The sequence below is a fragment of the Myotis yumanensis genome, unplaced genomic scaffold (assembly GCF_028538775.1).
Source record: "Myotis yumanensis isolate MYYU_CA2020_CCGP unplaced genomic scaffold, mMyoYum1.0.hap1 SCAF_3, whole genome shotgun sequence".
Classification (NCBI taxonomy): Eukaryota; Metazoa; Chordata; class Mammalia; order Chiroptera; family Vespertilionidae; genus Myotis; species Myotis yumanensis.
In genome coordinates this window covers 170,042,096-170,065,149 of record NW_027223754.1, presented here as the reverse complement: position 1 = coordinate 170,065,149, position 23,054 = coordinate 170,042,096, and the positions used below count along the sequence as shown (strand labels likewise).

Below are 23,054 nucleotides of genomic sequence, written 5' to 3'. Positions count from 1 at the left end.
TCTCGCCACACCGCCGGCCTCCGCTCCCTGAGCCGCTGCTTCATCGCACTGCAGCCCCGCAGCCCCCTCCTTTTTCTCGGCAGCCTCGCTCCGCTTCCCGCGCCAGCACCGCCCTCAGAAGCCCTCAGCTCAGGTCCAGCTCCGCGCGAGGAAGCGACTCGACCCAGCAGGAACGGTGCCAATATAGCCACCCCGAGCCGGGCCAGCGCGGGGGAGAGCCCGCCCCAGGGGCCGGCCCCGGCCAATCAGCGGGAGGCGCGGCCCGGGCTCGCCCTCAGGCGCGCAGCCCGCCCCCCAGCCCCGAGCTGCCGGCGGAGTGCGGTCCCCGCGGGCTCCCGCTGTGGGCGTGCAACGTGGGATTTGATTGCCCGGGGTTTCAGCTGGACACCATCCCGGTACCTGTAAAACCCAAGACGGATACCAGCTGCGAGGCCGAGGTAGATCGATAATAAGTGTGGGGGGGTCTTCAGTTCTTATAATGAAATAAGCATCAGATGGAAAGTTTCTGTTATTTAGGTTTCAGGGTCATTTTAGGCTTCTCAAGCAAGATAAAATAAGCTATAGTTCTTGTAGGCAGCGGATGCTACCAATGAAGCTTAAATGCCTAGGAGTTGTTGGAAATTTAAGAGTGTTGTAGGTGCCGAGGAGAAGCTAAGGTTGCGATCAACAAACACTTCTGAGTGGGAATTTCTGGAAATGGTTTAAAGAAATTCGAAAAGAAAAGGATCTCAGTCTCCAAAGTCCCAGACAAGTTATTGTGATTTTTGTCCTTTGAATATCCATTGTTTGTACTTCATGGGTATATAAAGGGGCCCAAAAATATAAAATCGTCAAGTGCCACAAAATTTGGATCTGCCCCTGCCTATGAGTCAATATTTTTATGAAACTTTCTGATGAACGTTTTGCTTTTTAAAAACTGATCGTATTTTCTTATATTATAAAATATCTAAATGACCCTGACGTATCCACAATTACCTTTCTAAACAATTACTGTAGCTCTAAACCCAGTTGTGTCACCTGGTGCCTGTGAAAGTGGATGGACCTCAGGGGCAGCAGAAAGCAATCATCATTTCAGAATTACTTTCTCATTTCCCGGGTCCACCTGTTTGACATACAGGTTCCATAACTGCTTCTCTGTATAACCAGTATAGAAACAAAAGGGAAGAGAGTAGATTGCCTTGAAATCCAACCAAAGGAGAGAAAGAATGTGAAAGAAAAAGTAAAGGGATGTGTGGGTAAATCTCCACACACACAAAGGAACACACTCTCAATTTAGTCGCTGGCTGTCCTTCCTCCTCTGAGCTCTCAACAATGAGATTTCTGTTTGCTTTGAATTAGCCTCTTGTGGCATACCTCTTTACTTTTACATCATACACTTTGGTCCATCTGTTAGTCACAAATGCGGAACAATCTTATTCAGGGAAAGAGAGTTTCATCTTACTTTTGCCAAGGAAATTACCCAGCTTTGATGGTAATTCTTCCACAATCAATCCCCTTCTTTTGTACCCCTTCCTCACAAGTATCATTTTATTCATCACAGAATTATAGACTTCCGGTGTTTTTATAAGTTAAGCGTACTGTTACTCTAAACAAAAAACAACGGACTTCACCCACACCTGTCTATTTAGTGGTTACCTTCAGGACATTAGCGTTAGAGTCATTTTAATTTCATTGCAGTTCTGAATGCATCTTTACAGTAGAGCCATGCCTCCCCCTACAAATAACAGAAAATAGAACTGCACCTGTTTAATTGGCTATCTGACTTCTGGCTGCAGGCAAAATAGATATTTCATTTCCATCACTGGATGTTACTCAAAGTAGTGTTTGTAATGGAGTATTTGATTTTCAACATGCTCTATTTGAAAACACTGTTCTAAGAATAGGGATTTTTTAGTTTTTGCTTTTTTAAAGAAATGGGAAAATGCATGGAATATGTATTCTTTGCCATTATAATCTTTACAATCTATAATAATAAAAGCATAATATGCTAATTAGACCAGATGACCTTCCGGACGAAACCAGGGCTGTGAGGGAAGCCTAGGTCCCGGGTGCCAGCAGCCAGGGGAAGGAAGGCCTACTCTTGCATGAATTTCGTGCATTGGGCCTCTAGTGTTTAATAAAGAGCATTATTTCCCTCATTTAATAGCAGATAAATGTTACATCTTCATATAGTATCTAAGGTGGAGTTACACAAATCCTTTTTTACTCCAATGCCTTTTCATTATACTAGACTATAACTGTTAAGATATTCACATTGTTTGTCTCTCTTCCTGCCTTCTCCCCTACTAATGAAAATGTCACCAATAAGCTAATCTATGCCATTTAAATCAAGCCATTTCCTCACATTGATCATTATAGCTACCACTTATGAAATATCATTAACAGACTAAGCACTATACATGGGACTTCATAAAGATTAACCCATTTAAATTGCACATTCCCTCTATAGTACCAGGAGAAATTAAATTATTCACTCAGATCACATATCCAGTTAGACTCCAATATCTTTGGTTTTAATTTCTATACTTAAGAAAAAAAAAAGATTGTACTCTTCATGCAGGCTCAACTCTGATGCAGTGCTGTTGTAACCAGCAACTCAGAAAATGGAAGCTATACTTATAAAAAATGTAATTTTGTTTGATTTGTTATTCTAAAGTCGTCATTATAATTACAAACTATGCTATGAGGTTGGCATAGTGTAGAAAAAAAAATATTTTCAATCTTGCAAGGCAGGAATGTGTTAACTTTAGTCACCGTACACAAGATAGATCTTGTTTTGTAATCTAATTCTGCCATAGCTAGATGTGTAAATTCAACAATTTACCGAAACTTTATAAGCTTACATTTTATTAATTGTAAATGGAGGTAATAATCATCTTATGATTAAAAGGAATTATACAGGTAACATACATAGCCTAATACTGGATAAAATATGTGCTCAATTTATATTCATGCTGATTATGATTGTCATTACAATAGGGAACTGAATGTCCTAACCAAAAGGAACAACTATTTGAATACAGACTGCTTTTCTAATATTAGCAGGTAGGAGATAGGATGATCAGTCTTCACTATTTACATAAGACTAGGCCCGGGAGTTTCCTGAGATGCTAGACATTCAGTGTTAAAACTTGGAAAGTTCTAGGCAAACTGGATGAATTGGGTCACCAAGTTCAGGGTTTCTCAACCAAGGCACTATATTGACTTTCTGAGCCAGGTGATTTGTTTTTTGGGAGGAGGGGACTGCCCTGTGAGGTAGAATGTTTGTTAAGCAGCATCCCCGGCCTCTACTCACTGAATGCCAGTAGTACCCTACCCCAACATTTTCATATTGTCAAATGTCCCCTGGGGGCTAAATTGACCCAAGTTGAGACTCCTTGACTTAATAGAGGGAGAGAATTGGGAAATAGGAAATGCACACAAATAAGTTTGGCAGATCTCATAGATGCTGCTCCATTCTTAATTACAACTAACTGGTCAATTGTTTAGTAAAAAAAATCTTTATATATTGTAGCAGGAGTGGGAAATTATTCATCATTGTAATTAAAATGATACAAGCTGTGGTCATTGTGTTAATAATTTTTAAAGCACTTTTGTTTCCAGATATACAGGAAAGAATCAAATTCTTATGCCCAAGCACTTATTACACTCTGTTCTAATTTTTATTTGCTTATTTGGATTCAACACCAGATTGCAAGGATCATGTGAGGAGGACCTATAACTAGCCTTTGAGTCAGTATCCCCAGCACCAGATGCCGTGTCCCCATTGAACAAAAATAAATTAAATATTCATTTGATAAACAAGTACTAATATTGAAATTTATATAATCAAGGAGAATTAAACAATTTACCAATCTTATCATCTCTGTCTTTTAATTAGGATATCTATACCATTTATGTTTAATATAATAATATGTTTACATTCAAGTTTATTATCTTGCTATTTGTTTTCTATTTTTCCTGTTTGTTCTATTCATTTTTTTTCCTTCTTCTGCCTCCTTCTGGATTAACTGAATGTGTTTTATTGTTCTATTTAATCTTCTTCGTTAATTAGAACTCTTTCTTTTGTTATTTAGATGGTTACCCTGGAATTTATAGTATAATTCTTTAACTTATCTCTCTCTACCTTCAAGTAATAGTGTGCCAGTTCAATGTCTTTCCTTCTAACCTTGTGTTGTTGTCACCATACATTTAACTTGCATAGGTTATAAATCCCATATTGCATTGTTGTTATTTTTATTTAAGCAATTATTTTCATCTGATATCATTTTCCTTTTGCATTCAAGGCTTCCTTTAACATTTCTTATAAAATAAGATGATGAGTTCTTTTAACTTGTATATGGTTTTTAGTCTTTATTTGACCATTATTTTTTAAACCTTTTTTTTTCTGGGTATAGAATTCTTTCAGTACTTTAAGAATTTGAGCTACTCTCTTTTTGTTTGAGTTTTCTAACAAAAATAATATGTCATTCTTATCTTCTGTACATAGGGTATCTCTTATAACTGTTTTTAAGATTTTATCTTCATGATTAGTTTTGTGTAATTGTTTTTTATGGTGGGCCTTGATGTGATTTTTCTCGTGTTTCTTATTTATGGAGTTCATTGAGTTTTGGGGGACTGTGAGTTATTATTTTTATCAAATTTACTAAGTTTGGAGTCATTATTTTTAAATATATCTTTGTTCTCTCCTCTCATTCAAGGACTCGTTATGTAAATGTCTGTGTTTTATTTTGGATAATTTTTATTGTTGTCTTTAAATTCACTAATTTTTTTTGTGCCATGTCTAATTTACAATTAATCCTATTCAATATAGCTTTAATCTCATGTTATAAGTTTATCTCTAGAACTTTAGTTTGGGTCTTATTTATATCTTGCATGCTTCTACTTAACTTTTAAACTTACACAATGCAGTTATAATAATTCTTTTAATATTTATGCTAACATATGGGTCATTTCTTCATCAGTTTTGATTGTTGTTGTTGTTGTTTTCTTATTTGTATTGGTCATATTTTCTTCCTTCTTTGAAACCCTGATAATTTTTGACTAGGTGTCATGCATTGTCAATTTTGCCCATTTGGGTGCTGGTTATTTTTGTGTTCTTATACATCTTCTCTATCTTTGCTCTGGGGTGCAATTAGGTTGCTTAGAAATAGAGCTTTTCTGGTCTTGCTTTTAAGAGAGAGTAAAGCAGTGCTCAGTCTAAGGATAATTATTTCCTACTATTGAGGCAAGACTGCTGTATACTTTACCCAATGCTTGTGCATCAAAAGGTTTTCCAGTCTGGTTAATGGGAACAGGCTCTATTCCTAGCTCCATAAGAGCCAGGGGCACTGCTACGTCTAATTTTTTTAGGTGGTTGTTTCCCTATTCTTGTAGAATTTCTTCACATGTATGTGTACTACTTTGAGACTGAAATATTACATATTATTCAAATATGCCAAGAAAATCAACACAAAAGATTAATATTGCTATATGCATTGGATAGTTCACCTTCTCCTCCTGGAAATTGCTTTTTTTAAAAAAAAGGGGAATGTGCCCAGCCGGTGTGGCTTAGTGGTTGACCATCAACCTCTGAACCGGAAGGTCAGGGTTCAATTCCAAGTCAGGGCACATGCCTGGGTTGCAGGTTTCATCCCTGGTGGGAATCATACAGAAGGCAGTCGATCTATGATTCTCTGTTATCATGAATGTTTCTATCTCTCTTTCCCTCTCCCTTCCTCTCTGAAATCAATAAAAATATATTTTAAAGCAAATAAAATTTAAAAAGAAGAATGATAACTCCCAGGTCATATAGCAGTGACCATAAACAAATGAGGTAGGAGCCGTGTGAAAAAAGTAAAGAAAATATTCAAAAAAGGAGCAATAAAGCTAAGCATGGGTAGCTATCAAGTAACACCAGAAAAAATATATATATATTCTGAAGGTGAGTGTTCACCCTGTTTTGTGAAAGTTGTAGTTCTCTTGTGGAACATCAGAGATTGAGTACATTAGCAGTTCTGTTAGCAGAAGTCTCCTGGACTGTGTTTTTCCAGAGAAGCAGAAGTGGGCTATGCAGATAATAACAAAGAAGAGCCAGAGCTACAGGAGGCATCTGTCTCTGTGACAGCAGACAAAGAGAGCAGCTAGGAGGCTACTCGGAACCTCTCAGCCCCAATGAATAGCTAGTCCAGGAAAATCCAATTAATTAAAGGATGAGTTTTTGGTTTTTTTTATTAAAGGATTGCATACAATAAATGCAAATATGCTATAAGAAACACATGTGGGAAAGAGCATCAAAACCTACCTACAGGTCAAGAAAAACACTAGAAACATGTTGCCATGGAGCAGACAAAAATTTTGCATTAAAAAAAGTGAAGAGATTACTTTCTTTTTTTTTTAATTCTCACCCAAGGATATTTTTACCGAGGGAGGAAGGGAGGGAGGGAGGAGAGAGAGAGAGAGAGAGAGAGAGAGAGAGAGAGAGAGAGAGACATTGATTGGTTGCTTCCTGCATGGGACTGACCAACTGGGCCAGGGGATCAAACCAACAACCTAGGTATGTGCCCTTGACTGGGGAATTGGACCAGTGACCCTTCTGTCCTTGGGCCAATGCTCTAAAAATTGAGACAAACCAGCCAGGGCTGAAGAGATTACTTTTGAAGTAAGACCTCAAGGCAGAAATAAGAACTCATGGAAGATATGGAAAAGCAATACAAGAAATAAAACATGATCTAGCAGAACTCGGGAAAGAAGTACAGGAGAATCAGGCACCTCAACACAATAAAAACAAAATTGAAAAGAGCATGAGGAAGAATAGAAAATATTAATAAAACAATAAGGAATGTGGAAAAATGAGGGAAGTGACCACATTGAAATGGAAATAAAGAATGGACAAAAACAAAAGAAGGGAGAAGGAAGGAAGGAAGGAAGGAAGGAAGGAAGGAAGGCAGGCAGGCCAGGATAGAGAGAAAACAATAAATAGAAAAGATATGCATTGGGGGTCCACATAGACATATCTGGAGTAGTTCCTGAGGGAAAAAGAATCAAACAAGTGGACAGGAAAAATGTAAAGTTATAATTCAATAATGCTTTTGTTGAATAAAAGACCTGAATCTACATATTGGAAAGACTCAAAAGAATTGACCAAGAATGATCAACATCAAGACATTTCCTAGTAACGCTACTGGGCTTTAAAATAAAGAATTTTTAAGCAGTCAGACAAAATAAATGTTATTTATAAAGATAAAATAATTAGGTTATTTCATATTTCTCCACAGAGACACTCAACATCAGAAAATGGTGAAATAACATCCTTAATATACACAGGGTGGGGCAGAAGTAGGTTTACAGGTATACATATGGAAAATAATACAATAATTAATTTAAAATAATACAACAATAAACTCTGTGTTTCCCATACTCACAACTGTAAAACTACTTTTGCCCTACCCTGTACACTCAAGGAAAAAATCTGAGCCAGGGATTATATTCAGCTAAGCTGCCCTTCAGTTTTAGACTATACACAGTTTTGAATCTGCAAAACTCAGAGAATATTTTTCTGAAGAATTTTTAACTTAGAGCTAATACTAAAATAAATGCTGAGTAACAGAAGCGAATGCCATTTTATAGAGTAAGATGAAAAATAAAGATATAAATATATGGCAGTTATAAATATATTACTGCATAGCATAGCAACTACCTCCATGTTGCAGAGATCCTATATAATAAAAGGGTAATATGCAAATCAACCAAATGGAGGAACAAGCGGTCGCTATGACGTGCACTGACCATCAGGAGGCAGACGCTCAATGCAGGAGCTGCCCCCTGGTGGTCAGTGCGCTCCCACAGGGGGAGCACTGCTCAGCCAGAAGCCGGGCTCACTGCTGGCGAGCACAGTGGCGGTGGCGGGAGCCTCTCCTGCCTTGTGGCAGCGCTAAGGGTGTCCGACTGCGAGAGGTTGCAGGCTGGGCTGAGGGACACCCCTGAGTGCATGACTTTCATGCCCTGGTCCTCTTGTTTTATTATAAATGGGTATGGGAAAGAACAGATTAGTAGTGGGATTTTAAATTCACATCCATCAATCAATTCATGAGAGAGGAAAAAGGCAAGAACATAAGTGAGAATATAAAGGACCTAAATAACATAATTAATAAAATAGTTGTAACTTAAAAACAAACCTTATGTATTAGTCTTTGTGTAACATTCAAGACACAGAAGAAAATCTATAACCTTAAACTTTTAGATCACTTTTAAAAAGGAATGAAAATTTAATTTAGCAAATAATTCAGACATTGGGGGGAAAGTAAAGGAAAGCAGAAACAGGAATTAATAAAGATATAGTCAAAATGAAAGAGTTAGAAACTATGGGCTCTCAAATTATAGTAAAGATAATGTGTTTAAATGACTTTGGTGGGAAAATTTGCCACAGGAGAAGGAAAATTCAAAAGTCAATGAAAAGTTGGCCTGTAATATATGAAGCTTAAAATAAGAAAGTACTCACATTATTCTGGGGATATTTGTTTTGTTTTTAGTCATGGGTGGTGAGGGTGAGGTTCCAAGAAAAATAACTAGACATCTTATCCACAGTTTACATAACTGAGAAAAGTGAAAAATGTTAACTTTAGAACAATACCACTAAGTAATAAAACTAATAAATAACAACAAAAGCAGTGTGTAGAAAGATATATACCACAGTGTCAGTGATGATATCCTTGGATAATAGTAAGGTCTATTCTCTACTTTTCTCTTCAATGAGCCTGTATTCCTTAAGTAATAATAATAATAAAATGGTGATTTAATGATAAACATTTAATAATAATAATCTACACTAATAAAAGACAAACATGCAAATTGACCATACTTTTGCTACACTTGAAGCCATGCCCACCAGCCAATCAGAGCAACTATATGCAAATTAACCCAACCAAGATGGCGGCCGGCAGCCATGGAGCTGGAGCAAGCAGGAGGCTTGGTTGCTCTAGTGATGGAGGAAGCCAAGCTTCCCGTCTGCCGCAGCCAGCTCTGAGCTCCACTCAAAGCAACAAAGTTTCAATTATAGAACATAAATAAACCCCAGATACCTGCTTTCAGCCGGCCGTGGCCAGGGAGCTGGAGCGAGCAGGAGGCTTGGGTTGCCCCTGGCAATGGAGGAAACCAAGCTTCCCGCCTGCCCTGGCCTGCTCTGAGCTGCACTCAAGGCTACAAAGTTTCAATTATAGAAGGTAAATAAATCCTACACTTAAAAAAAAAGAAAAAAAGGAGAGGGTGGGAGCTTCCATCGCCGGGGGGCTTGGCCAGCCTGAAAACAGCCCTCAGCCCCTCACCCAGACTGGCCAGGCACCCCAGTGGGGACCCCCCACCATGAAGAGGGTGTGGCCAGCCTGCAAACAGCCATCAGCCCCTCACCCAGGCTGGTCAGGCACCCCATTGGGGACCCCCACCCTGAAGGGGGTGTGACCAGCCTGCAAACACCCATCAGCCCCTCACCCAGGCTGGCCAGGCACCCCAGCGGGACCCCCACCCTGATCCGGGACACCCTTCAGGGCAAACCAGCCGGCCCCCACCCATGCACCAGGCCTCTATCCTATATAATAAAAGGGCAATATGCAAATTGACCCTAACAGCAGAATGACTGGGAATGACTGGTCACTATGACACACACTGACCACCAGGGGGCAGATGCTCAATGCAGGAGCTGTCCCCTGGTGGTCAGTGTGCTCCCACAGGGGGAGCTCTGCTCAGCCAGCCACAAGCCAGGCTGATGGCTGCCAGTACAGAGGTGTTGGCGGAAGCCTCTCCTGCCTCCTCAGCAGCTCTAAGGATGTCTGACTGCAGCTTAGGTCTGCTCCTTGCTGGTAAGTGGACATCCCCCAAGGGCTGCTGGGCTGCCAGAGGGATGTTTGACTGCCAGCTTGGGCCCAATCCCCCAGGAAGCGGGCCTAAGCCAGCAGGTGGACATCCTCCGAGGGGTCCCAGACTGCAAGAGGGCATAGGCCGGGCTGAGGGACCCCCCTGAGTGCATAAATTTTTGTGCACCAGGCCTCTAGCATTTATATAAATGTAAAATACTATTTATATAAAAATATTTATATACAATAGTATTTCTATAAAATATTTATATAGCCTATATCATACACAATAAATATTTAATATTGTTGTTTAATAATATATTTTAATATATTTGATACAATTTAATAAAATATAATAATAAATTAAAATGTGATTCCCTACTTCACAACATACCCCAAAATCACTTCAGATGAATGGAGATCTAAAAGATAAAGCAATAGATCTTTTAAAGAAACATAGGCTAACATATTTATGACCTGGGATTAAATAAAACTTTCTTTAAAAAGACAAAAGTATCAACAAAAATGACAAACTGGATTGTAGCAAAACTGGGTCTTTCCATTAATCAAAATATACCATTACAAGAATAAAGAATGTGAAAGAAATTATATGCAATTCATATATATTACAAAGAACTTGTTCATAAAATACACAGGTAAAAATGATACTTTGAAATTATAATAAAATTAAGAACGTCTACTCAAGATCTTATTAAGAGAATAAAAATAGTGGGGAAAATTATTTGTAATACATTTATCTCACAAAAATGTGTATCAAGAATATAATAGGAAAAAACTTCCCAAAGAATAGTCAAAAGACTTAAAAATATATATGGTCAAAATAGCTAATAAACATAGGAAACATGCTCAACATCACTAGTCAGCAAGGAAATGCAAATAAAACACAAAATTTTAAATTTATTGCTTCTACCAGTCACCTACACAATGAATAAACTTGAATGAAGGAAAATACCAAATGATGACAAAGACACAGTGCTGTGGGGGCTCTCAGACACTGTTGGTAGGGATGCAAATTGCTACAACTGCTTTGGAAATTGCTGAACATATGCCTAGTGTGTAAATCCTGAGTATACCCTCACAAGAAATGCACCTATAGCTTTAAGAAGAGACATGCACCTATAGCTTTAAGAATGTTCACAGCAGCACTATTTTGTAATAGCCAATACTAGAAACTACCCTAAAGCCAATTTACAGTGAAATAGAGCAACAAATTATGATATATGCACACAATGGAATTCTAGACAAAAGGAGAATGTATAACCTACAACTGTATATATGCAACATCACAAACGAATCTCACAAAAATATTCTTTAGAGAAAGACCCAGACCCCCCACCAAAAAAAAGGGGGGGGACTACATACTTTGATTCAATTCTATATGCAATGTACAAAAGCAGACAAAACTACTCAATGTCATTTAGGAGAGAGTGGCTAACTCTTAGGGTGGGCAGAATAAAGATTGGAATAAAGATAAGTGGGCCTCTAAGATACTGATAAACTTCTGTTTCTTAATCTGGGTTCTAGTGATACAAGTGGGTTTGATTTGTGAAAGTTTATACATCTGCACTCATGTATTTTCATATCATATTATATATTATTTTTCTATGTATATGTGTCTCTAATACCATAATAAACAGTTTTTAAATTTAAATATCTTACTATAAAAACACTTTTTTTTACTATATGGAAAAAGTTTAAAATAAGTTCAAGTTATTAAACATTAAGTAATCTGTTGGGATAAATATTTATTTCCAGACCCAATTTAATTAAATAACCAGAGTCCATAACTGGAATCTCACAAGCCAAAACAATCAGGAAAATTCTGGCAAAAATATTTTCCATGGCTTTTATCAGTCACTATTTTTATTTTTATTTTTAAAATGAAAATGGAAAGAGGCACACATATTGTTCCAAAGAACATATTTACACATCATAATTAAAATGCCAAGAGCAAAAGACAAAGAGAGAATCCTAAAAGCAGCAAGAGAAAGATAGTCAGTTACCTACAAGGGAGTACCCATACGACTGTCAGCTGATTTCTCAACAGAAACTTTGCAGGCCAGAAGGGAGTGGCAAGAAATATTCAAAGTGATGAATACCAAAAACCTACAACCAGGACTACTTTATCCAGCAAAGCTATCATTCAGAAGTGAAGGCCAGATAAAGAGCTTCACAGATAAGAAAAAGCTAAAGGAGTTCATCACCACCAAACCAGTATTATATGAAATGCTGAAAGGTATCCTTTAAGAAGAGGAAGAAGAAGAAAAAGGTAAAGATACAAATTATGAACAACAAATACACATCTATCAACAAGTGAATCTAAAAATCAAGTGAATAAATAATCTGATGAACAGTATGAACTAGTGATTGTAATAGAATCAGGGACATAGAATGGGAATGGACTGACTATTCTTGTGAGGGGAAAGGGATGTGGGGGGTGAGGGAAGAGACTGGACAATAATCGTGCACCTATGGATTAGGACAGTGGGTGGGGAGTGAGGGCAGTGGGTGGGGTGGGAACTGGGTGGAGGGGAGTTATGGTGGGAAAAAAGAGTAACTAATGTAATAATCTGGACAATAAAGATTTAATTTAAAAAATACATTGCTAACTATGTGGTATTTAATCCATAAGTTAGAAAAGGGATGAAGCAAAGGAAGGGAGGAAAAGAGAAAGAGAGAGAGAGAGAGAGAGAGAGAGAGAGAGAGGAAGGAAGGAGAGAGGGACGGAAAAAAAGGAAATCTAGTACCTTTCTCTTGATCTTTTGAGGGATTCATGACTAATTCATTGGTTTTCTTTTAAACTATATAGTGCTAAGTTTACCCAAGAGAATGCAGAATTCTGATGGGTTTAATAATAATTTTACATTTTTTTGTAATTTTTTGACCTTTATACTCTACTGTATATTAAGGTCTATAACCTGTTGGTCATACAAATATAGTAGAATTATTTTATGGCATTTTGTGACACAGTGAATTCACCCTGAATAGATCAATTGACTTTCTAAACAGAGTAATGTTAATAGTCCATAAAAGTGAAATATAATTGGAAGAGTCAACTACTTTAAAAGAAAGCAAGTTTTTTCTAAACAATTACACAATTGTTTCTATTAAAATGATCTTATACTGGAATTCTGTAAAATTTAATGGACTGAAGTGTCTTGTTCCTGGAAATTGGTTTTTTGGACAGACATTTTTGATAGTTTATGACCTAAGACCCATACAAATAAAATGCTTCCCCCTACACATTGTATTTACTAGTAATAAGTAATATAGTATGCATTGCATTTTCCCAATACAAAAATTCTAGCAATCTATAAGGCATAGAAAAGAACAAAAGAATTATTACCACTAAGATTTTTTAAAACCCTATATTAAGACAACTTACTATATTCGGGAAAAGCAAAAATACCTTTCTTTTAAGAAGGGGTTAAATTGAAAATGGACTCTGGCATTTAACCAGTAGAGCTTTTAACCAAAAATGGCAAAAGATCAGAGAACATGGGAACCAAGCTTAAGTTACCCCAGTGACATGACTGAATGCCAAATAAGGTGGAATACCACCAGGATGGAGTGAAAATAAGGCAAGGAGCCTTTAGCAAGTCAATGAAGGGAAGGATGGCATCATCCCAAGGGCAGAAGAAACAAGTGCTCTCTCCCTGTCCAGCTTACATGATAAAACCCTGGAAGCAAGAGGAGGAGCAAAATAATATGTCTGTTCTAGCTGGGAGGTAGCTGGAAATTTATCTGGCTAACATGATGGTTGAATGGTTTAAATATAAGACTGTAGTCATGTTTGCAAAAAGCCAAATAAATGTCTGCACTCAGGAGAATGTGACAATAAGCAAAAATTTATCTCTGCTTTATTATTCGAATATGATTTACCACATATTTTAAAAATTACAAACATTTAGCCCTGGCCAGTATAGCTAAGTAACCAGAGTGTCGGCCCACACATGGAAGGGTCGCAGGTTCTATTCCTAGTCAAGGGCACATACCTGAGTTGTAGGTTCCAGCCCAGATCCAACCCAATTGATCTCTCTCTCTCTCTCTCTCTCTCTCTCTCTTTCTCTCTCCTTCCTTCCCTCCCTTCCACTCTCTGAAAATCAATGGAAAATAAATATCCTTAATGAGGATTAACAACAACAACAAAACTATAACCATTTTTTATAAGTAGCTTTTCTTCACTCACATGGTTTTATTTTAGATAAATACAAATTTAAAAGTTAGCTATTCTAACTTTTCCTTCCTTTTGAGATGAGACTATGCACAAAGATTGTGGTATCCAAAATAGAAATGTTGCTGAAATGTAGACTAGATATCATCATCTCTTAACATTATCTTTTCCCTATTCTTCCAGAAAAAAATAAAAATTCTAAAATGCACACTGAGCTTGTGCTATATGGACTTGGTAATTTGAAAATATCTAGACTTCCATTTCCTTCAATAAATATAAAATAAGAAATGGTAGGCTAAGTTATCTGTTTTTGACAATGGTTTTCCAGGATCCAGACCAGAATTTACAACATTGAAATATTTATTAATTATTCTTGTTTATGCTTTGATTTGTTTAATGTAAGCTATAGTGAAGGTAGGAGGAGCAAGGTTGGGAGTGTGGGCTATGTATAAAATCACCATGGAAACCACATCTATGACTAAGTGAGAATTGGCAGGCATGATTCTGCAATTATTATTACAAAGCCCCACATGTGAACTTGTTTAAATCTCCTCTCACTGTGCCTCTCTTTTGATTTAATATAATGCTCAGGGTTTTAATTTTTCCAGAGTAGTTCCTAAGGGCTATGTAACCACAAATCCCTACCGGCCATTCTCTGAAAACTTCTCTGAATGTTGAAATATGAGACAAAATAAATTAGTGAAGAGAGATTTTCTAGAAGGACACATATAGTCAACTAAGGAGGGGGAGAAGCCAAATAAAATGAGGAGTGATAAGTATCTATTGGATTTTACAGAAAGGAAATTACTGATGACCTTGGTGGAACCGCTGGTCGAGTGGAAGTGGACCAGGCTGTGAGACGGTGTGATGAGCTCAGGCACCTCTTGCAAGTAACTTCATGATGTAGAGAATAATCTCTGAGATACTTGGTTGAAAGGGCTTGTGTTTTCTAAACTTTTTAAAAGCAAAAGTGTCTTGTGCTTATTCAAAAGCTGATGGAACAAAGCCGGTCAACAGGAACAAAGCCGGTCAACAGCAAACAGTTGAAGACGGAGAGGAAAAGGAAGCAGATTGGGCTCCTGGGAAGTGGTGAATGGATTGGTCTGGGAATAAAAGAGATATCCAGTTGGTAAAAAGGTGGGTTACAATTTAAGTAAATATGTCTGTGTAGTAGCAGGACACTGAGGGAATTCCACTTTCAGACTTCCATTTTCTGTGATGCATGTAACCCAATTACCTTCTAAAAATGAAGGTCAGGGAAGGGGGTAAGAGGTTTCAGGTAAATTGAGAAAGTTTGAAAGGTCTTTTGGTCCTGATTATGATACTGAGGGAGATGATGTGGGAAACATTTAAGATAACCAAGAAGTATTAAGAAGGCACCAAAGGTGGAAAGAATTTATAGTGGCACCAGACTCATGTTTAGGCTATTGTCTTCAGTACAAAAGATACTAAGAAAAAAAAATGGCCTTCTAAGGATTCCTAAAATTATACCATTTAATGGAAACTGCATAGCTTTGCCAGCCTTTAAAACCAATTTAAATACATGAATACTGAAGCTTCCAAATGGCACACAAGATTTCTCATATTTCCAGATAATATCAGTATAAGCCTAATGAGGCCATAGATCATGTCGTTCGGACTTTGTATCTCAAGGACCCAACAGGGCCAAGCACCTGGCAGACAATAAATGTTGATGAATATTTCTTGAAATCAGTGCTAACTGGATGGACGTGAAAATGAAACACTGGTGTCTTATGTTCAGGATAAAATAAATCAGTATACAGTATCACTATAACGTAAAAGGAAGGTAGATTACTTACTGATAAATTGCATGTGGAAAGACATAAAAATATGCTTTCAAGGTGTTACTTTTTCAGGAGAATATGTACTTTAAAAGAGACCCAGGTCTCTTTTAAAAGATCATTGTATTTCATTCATGTATCAGATGAGCAGTAGAAAGAAGCAGGAGGCAAATGACAAAAGGCTGACCTCAGGAAATGAAGTCAGTACAAATACAGATTTTTCTTAATTGATGGTCAATTGACTTAATCATGAAACCAAAAATAATGTCAATTATTTATTATTAAAATAACATTCTGGGGTGCTTATTGGGTGCCATATTCTGGGCTAAGTACTTAGATGAATTCTCCAATCTTTACAACAACCCCAAGAGACAGGTATTACCATTGTTAACATTCTCTTTCTGCACGTAAGGAAATGATATTTAGACAGGTGAAATATCTTGTTCATGATTACAGATCTGGTAAGGTGCAGAGCTACTGTGGATCCAGTTCTGAATGCCTGAGTTCTGATGGACCAAATGAGTATCAATGAAGTAAGCCATATTCTAGCCAAAGAGAGTTGTCTGTCTAACCCAGGAGTGGGCAACCCCTGGCACGCGTGCCAAACATGGCACGCCAGTAACTTTTGCTGGCACGCGAAACCCTCTCTTATAATCTTCCATTTACAATTGTGAATCTTTGTTCTCAGTGATGAATTTTGTTAAGTCTCGTAATAGGAGTAGCCTGACGGATGAAAGTAGTAGCTTGTGCATATCTCTGAAGGTCACGAAATATAAACCTGATGTAAAATCTCTGTCATCAGTGATGCAGCAGCAAAAGTCCTCTAACCCCTGCCTAAGATGGGATAAGGAGATCTGACAGAAGAACGCTGGGTGGGGTCTACTTTCAGGACGGAATCCTGAGCAGCTGAAGGCTGCCCCGAAAGGTAGGCTGGAAAGACTATCACCCATGACAGGGAATGGCACAATGTGCAGGTCCTCGGGCCTGTGGGGGTGGGTCTGCGAGGCAACCACAAAAGAGCTTCCATGAGAGGAAGAGCAGCACTTGGGCACATGTCTTACAGGAGGCTCCAGCAGCCAGGCACCAGCAGCAGCAGCAGGCCTCAGTCTGAGAAGAGCAGCCCTTTCCTTTTTCCTGACCAAAATCATATCCTGATCCATTTCCCCTGAACCTGAGCAAATTCATAAATTGGTTTACTCTCAACCCATGGTAGTTTCTTAGTGGGTCACCTTATCATCAGTCTAGCAGTTCTTCATCCAACATGTACATTGCTGTCAATCGTTTTCTTAAAAAAATATTACTTTGCTCAGCTTGTTTCATGATACATACTCCCTCCCAATAAGAATGAAATCTTCAGTATTCAGGGATGGGATTTAATTATCCTTTCTCTGTATTCACTTTCCAACACATAAATGTTTTGACTCATATTTGGGCCCACCAAGAAGGGGAAATCTTTAATGGGTCTCTGAGAATATATTGTGGTCCCACAATCTTCTGTGGCTGTGTATTTTATTTCCCAAACTACTATGGATGTCGCAATTCTCTGCCTTATACCAGCCTTTTAATCTGAAATGTTCCATGCCCCCAATCAAAATCCAACCCACCCTTCAAAGCTCAGCTCAAATATCACCTCTTCTTAAAATTGTTACCTGATTCCCCCAGTTGGAATCAGTTAGTCCTTTGCCTGTATTCCCTTGACCTTTTCTGTATTCTTTTGGTTTTGATCTTATTTCATCCTGTTTCATATTATAGTTAGTCATGTAGCAAAAGAGTACAAGACAAAAGCCCCAAATCTACATTCACTATAAATTTCTGACATAGAAAAAGAAAAAGAAAAGAACTTGGAAAATTTTAGTTGCGTGCAAACTCAAAGTGTCTTCATGGAAGAACAGAGACTGAGACCCTTGAACAAGTCCAGGGTCAAGCAAATCTCCTGACCTGTGAGAAGTAAGGTCTGGAGATGAACCCACATGATCAATGTGGAGATATTTGGACTTAGTCCTGGGGCACTAGCAAATGTGTCCGAGATATAGAACCTGAGCGATCAGTAATAAGCAATACCAGCTACCTCTAAAATTGGGTTCAGAGGCCTCAGGTGAAGAGTTTTAAGAAATTAAGCCTATTAAAGGGATTTTATCTCTAGGCTTAGGGCAGTGGTCGGTAAACTGCGGCCCCTTGAGTGTGGCTCTTTCACAAAATACCACGTGCGGGCGCGCACAGTGCGATTGAAACTTCGTGGCCACACTCAAGGGGCCAAAGAGCCGCATGTGGCTCGCGAGCCACAATTTTCCAACCACTGGCCTAGGGCACTGCAAAAGGTGCTCTTTGGGAGCCAGGAAAGAGTTATTTCATTGGAGGAAAGAAGACTATGTCTTACCTCAGCTGACTATCAGAGTGATGGGAAAAAGAAAGTATTATCAAGCATGAGACTACGTGCATATCATTAAAGGGAAGTCGACAAACCCTAAGTCATGATTCAGCCAACCAATACGAATGAGGTGAGAGGCCGAGCAGCAAAGTGTGGGGTCAGTGTGCGCATAGACACAGAGGAAATGGAATCAACGGGGCAACCCTGACTTTGAACTCTGAGCAGCAGCAGCCTCTGACTAATTACAGAATTAATTAAGAATTACAGAAACATCTTCTTGTGGCTGCAGGGGGACACGCTATAAGTCACAGGAAACATGTATAAATGCCACCAGGAAAAGGGGGTTTGGATTTGACTTTCCCCTACTTCTTACTCCTATATCCCAGCACATGAGAAACTGCATGTTAAGGGTTACAGTTGTAGACACTTAAGAGATGCCTATTGAATGACCAATGAATACATTGTCATCTTCTATAGACTATCTCATTACCAGTTCTTGCAAAACAGCACATCTGACAATTTTCACTATATCCTTAATTGTCCATATAGTGGCCATAGATACCTTTTGCCTTTCCTCTAGTAAATGCGACCCCTTCTTTGGGGGAACCCATCTTCCCCTGCTCTAATGTTTTGACACTGGTGAGGCTGCCTGTCACAGACACATGAACCTGACTTGCCATTCAAAGGGCCCCATTGTTTTAGCAACAGGGGTTGGCATAGGCCTCAAACTTGGTTGATCAGCGCTATCCCATGCAAGTGTTATATACAGAAGCAGGGGGAGCGAAGCCCTGTCTTTTCTCAAAGTCATGAAGCGATCATGTTTACATTGGAACTGCTGCTCCCAGCCATGTTCACCAGCATGTGGGGAAAACCAGTTTGAAGGAATGAAGGCAAAGAGAAGCTTAGCTTGTGTGTGTGTGTGTGTGTGTGTGTGTGTGTGAGAGAGAGAGAGAGAGAGAGAGAGAGAGAAAAGTTTTATTAGGAAGTAGTAATTATATTTTCCAGTTTACATTTTCTTTATTAACATGTTCATGCTGTTTGAACAAAAACTATTTTCTTAAATCAGAAGAAAACACAAACATGTGTAATAGAACACACATTGAGAAGACACATGTGAATGTTTACCTTCTCTGAGCCTCTCCAGGCTCTCCTCTATAGACTGTTTATTTCCACTCTAGCACCATGTGTGAACCTAATGAAGACTCCAGCCTCATAGCCCATATGCTGGGAGCTGCATTGTCTCCTGCAACACTGTGGAGTCCCACTATCAATATTTAAAGCATGTCAGCTTGTCGTCTACAAAGGAGATTCCTGGTAAGAGAGCATTAAAGCTCTCCTAGAATAGTAGAGTGGGGTAAGAGAGTCATAAAATCATAAAGCTTTGTAAACTTCAGGCTGACTTTTTCTTTTAGAAGTTGTTTTTGATTTTTTTTCATATATCTTTCTCTGTGTATCTTGTTTCTGCCTAGTCTTGCTTAATAATTTCTAAAGGAGATCACCACTCTGATTCTTAAAACCAAAGAATTTTAGGCAGTGGCGGGGGGCAGGGGGAAACTAGTGATGAGAACTAGGCAAAGAATAAAATGTTAAAGAAAAGTAAATCACAATTGTCATGAACCACCAACAGATTTGAAAGTTGAATTATTCAAGGCGGCAAATTTTCTGGATTCCAGCTCTATGCTGCAAGAATTGGAAACAGATAACAGAGGCATTGTTATATTTTTTCACTGCCAGCCTTCTGTTGCCACTACAAAGCACCCCAGTCTCTGCCCCTATTGCCAGTCGGCAAGAACCTTGCATGGAAAATAATGAGCAGAGGCCTGTTTTGTTTTTGTTAAGTGATAAAGATGCACCTTTAGACTTTTACAAAGAAGTTACTCCATCCATTTTTACCTAGTCAATATGTCTAATAATGCATCAGGTAAGACTTGCTTTGATAATTTTTTTCACAGGTAGGCACAATTGCATATATAAAGACTAGATATAACCAGGCAGATAATTTTTTTTAAATGCATGCGAGTCCCTTCATTTTTCTCTGACTTGTAAGCTTTAAATTGACATTGTCTGCATTTATTCTAAGTTTATCACATGATAGACCCTCTCCAACTTTAACTTTACACTAAGCTTGATGCCTCCTAAATTTCTCCCTTTTTTAAAAAATTGAGACTTAAACCATGGACACAGACAATAGGGCAGTGAAGGCCTGGGGCAGGGGGCAGGGACAGGCAGGAAGGGGTCAAAGGGGGAAAAGGGGTACATATGTAATACTTTCAACAATAAAGATTTATTTTTAAAATAAATAAATAAATAATTGAGCCGTAAACCAAAATCGAATTAATTCTTCTTTTAAAGAAACTCCATTTATTTTTCTTTTTGAGAGTGTCTACCCCTCACTTCAATCGGACTATCCCTGGGATTGATTTATTTATTAATATATTTTTATTAATTTCAGAGAGGAAAGGAGAGGGAGAGAGAGACTGAAACATCAATGATGAGAGAGAATCATTGATTGGCTCCTGCACACTTCACACTGGGGATTGAGCCCACTACCCAGGCATGTGCCCTGACCGGGAATCAAATCGTGACCTCCTGGTTCATAGGTCAACGCTCACTCACAGTGCCATGCCGCCTGGGCCTAGGATTTACTTCTTACATGAAGGTGGAACTAGTCTCTGTGTGACTTGAGGAGCCCTGACCAGAATACTTCCTTTTTCTCTCCTCAGACTACTTGTATTAAGTCCTGCATCTGTAGGAAGCCACAGTCATGCTGCAGGGAAATGCCTGAGAGAAGAGAAGGGAGCTGGAAGGGCCAGTCACTGTCAGAAAGGGAAGACCCAAAGAGAGCGTATCAAAGAGAGCAAAGGTGAGCTTTCTGGCAGACGGAAGTGGTGTGCCACGGGAGAAAGCACCCCTACTGAGCCTGGCATAAAAAGCTCTTGTCCAAGCGTCTCCTTCCTTTCCTCCCTCCTGCCACCTCCTTATAACAGAGAACAAGACTGAGGTGGGACGCCACGAAGACCCCAAAAGACACATAAATGTCCACTGTTCCAACAATAGATTGGTCTTAAGCAAACTCGGTACTCCGCTTGCAGCAAACTTGTTTCTAGACAATGCATGTCTAATGAAATAAGTTTGGAAGGACTGAAAGTTCCCACTATATCTCTCAGCTAAAATTACATACAGATGCTGCTCAGTGCCTGTATTAACTTGTAACTGTGAACAAATTATAAGGTTTTAAGATCACAGAAAAGTTTTTGAAGTCGAAAATAACCACCATTACAGACAAAATAACCTGTCACTTCTTTTAGAGTTCAGGGAAATAAAATGTTGGTAAGAAAAATAAAACATTCTGGCTCCGCGCCAGAACATAACATTACGCTCTCTAATACACTTCTAAAGTGCTTATCTTAAGTGTCAGCAAGTGGCTGTTTGTTTAAATCTATCTCCCTTAGAAATTGTATTTAAGATCTTTTTGATTGACAAAACAGAGTGTCTGTTATATATAAGTTTATATGTTAACTTTGCTCTAAAGGAATAGCATCCAAACCTTTATTTCATCTGAATCAAACTTATATACATTGTGAAACTCGTCCACAAATCATGGAAAGAAGAATGTTTCATATATTTAATGAAAGAAGTGATAGCTATGTGCATTTTCATTCTGCAATTAAAATTTTTCTGACTCTCATTATTTGAAGCAAACAATAAACAGAATTTAGAATCATTGCACGATAACTAAATTTGTCTGCAGATACTATGTCTTATAATAATGAGGTTTCTAAGAAATATGTAAGTTCAGAGAAATGAGGCCTAATTATAATTTTATCCTGTGGTTTTGAGAGTAATGGCTTAATCTTAAAGAATTAATAACTGACATAAAATTTAAAGGGAAGTTCCTTTCACCAACACTGATTAGTCAGAAAATATGCAGTATTACCTCTCAAAGGGGGAGTCGGGGGGGAAACACAGTTCTCTTGAGATTTCTCATCTGCAGCTGTATTCTACAGAGGTCTAAAAATCAGAAATGAATTGCCCCAAGGTTCAACCCAAGCTTTTTCTTTGAAGGGCACACGGAGGGTAAATTTTTGAGCCTAATTATTATGCCACTTCAAATACACTCCTTCAGCAAGATTGGTGGAACAGAGCCATCTGCACCCAGGTTCAGCATCTCGAACGCCTGCCCTCCCGACCCTCCTTCGTTCCTCTTCCTGCCTGCCAAGCCATTCTGGCTTTTATGTTCTTTATTCTAACTTTCTCTCTCTCATAGAGGAAGAACTAATGTGAAAGAAACTGAATCATGGTACCAAATGCTCAGCATATATTGATAAGCAGATAGATAGATTCTATCTAAATGGTGCATTGTTTATTTCAAATAATGAAAATTGGGGAAATAATTGGGGAAATAACATAGGCCCAATACAATGGTTAAAATAATATGATAGTTAAAATAATATGACAGTTAAAATAACTTCATAGTAACATAGGCCCAATACGAAAGTTAAAATAAGTTTTAACTTTTCATAGTAACATAGGCCCAATATGATATGTCAAATATACCAGAAAATTCAAAGTCTAAGAGGACTTCTGAAAAGTAGAACTCATATAGCATGCCATTTAGCATACACATTATCACTTGATTTTGCCTTTGTCTTAATAGGTCTACAGCTTTTGGCTATTTTGGAATTGTGTTAATTGGTCTAAAGGTCAGGAGTTCTAGGTTCTACCCTGCTCTTGAACTCTGTGTAACCTTGGGCAATTCATGTAAATGCCTGTTCCAGATCACTTGTTCCCTCATCTGTAAAGCAAGGAAGTTGAATCAAATTTATTTCTAACCTGTGGGTCAAAAACCTATTCACTGAGAT

The 23,054-nt window shown here is 38.3% G+C and overlaps 1 long non-coding RNA gene across 2 annotated transcripts; it reads left to right on the top strand.

The window, feature by feature from the left end:
- The first annotated feature begins 358 nt into the window (after positions 1-358).
- Positions 359-21,881, top strand: LOC139005579 (uncharacterized). 2 transcript variants are annotated; one of them, XR_011470681.1, is made up of 7 exons: positions 359-437; positions 14,819-14,912; positions 15,015-15,159; positions 16,281-16,357; positions 16,627-16,749; positions 19,371-19,506; positions 20,916-21,881. It is a non-coding gene; the product is annotated as an uncharacterized lncRNA (long non-coding RNA). The 2 variants fall into 2 exon arrangements; XR_011470682.1 differs by lacking the exon at positions 19,371-19,506.
- Positions 21,882-23,054: the final 1,173 nt, after the last annotated feature.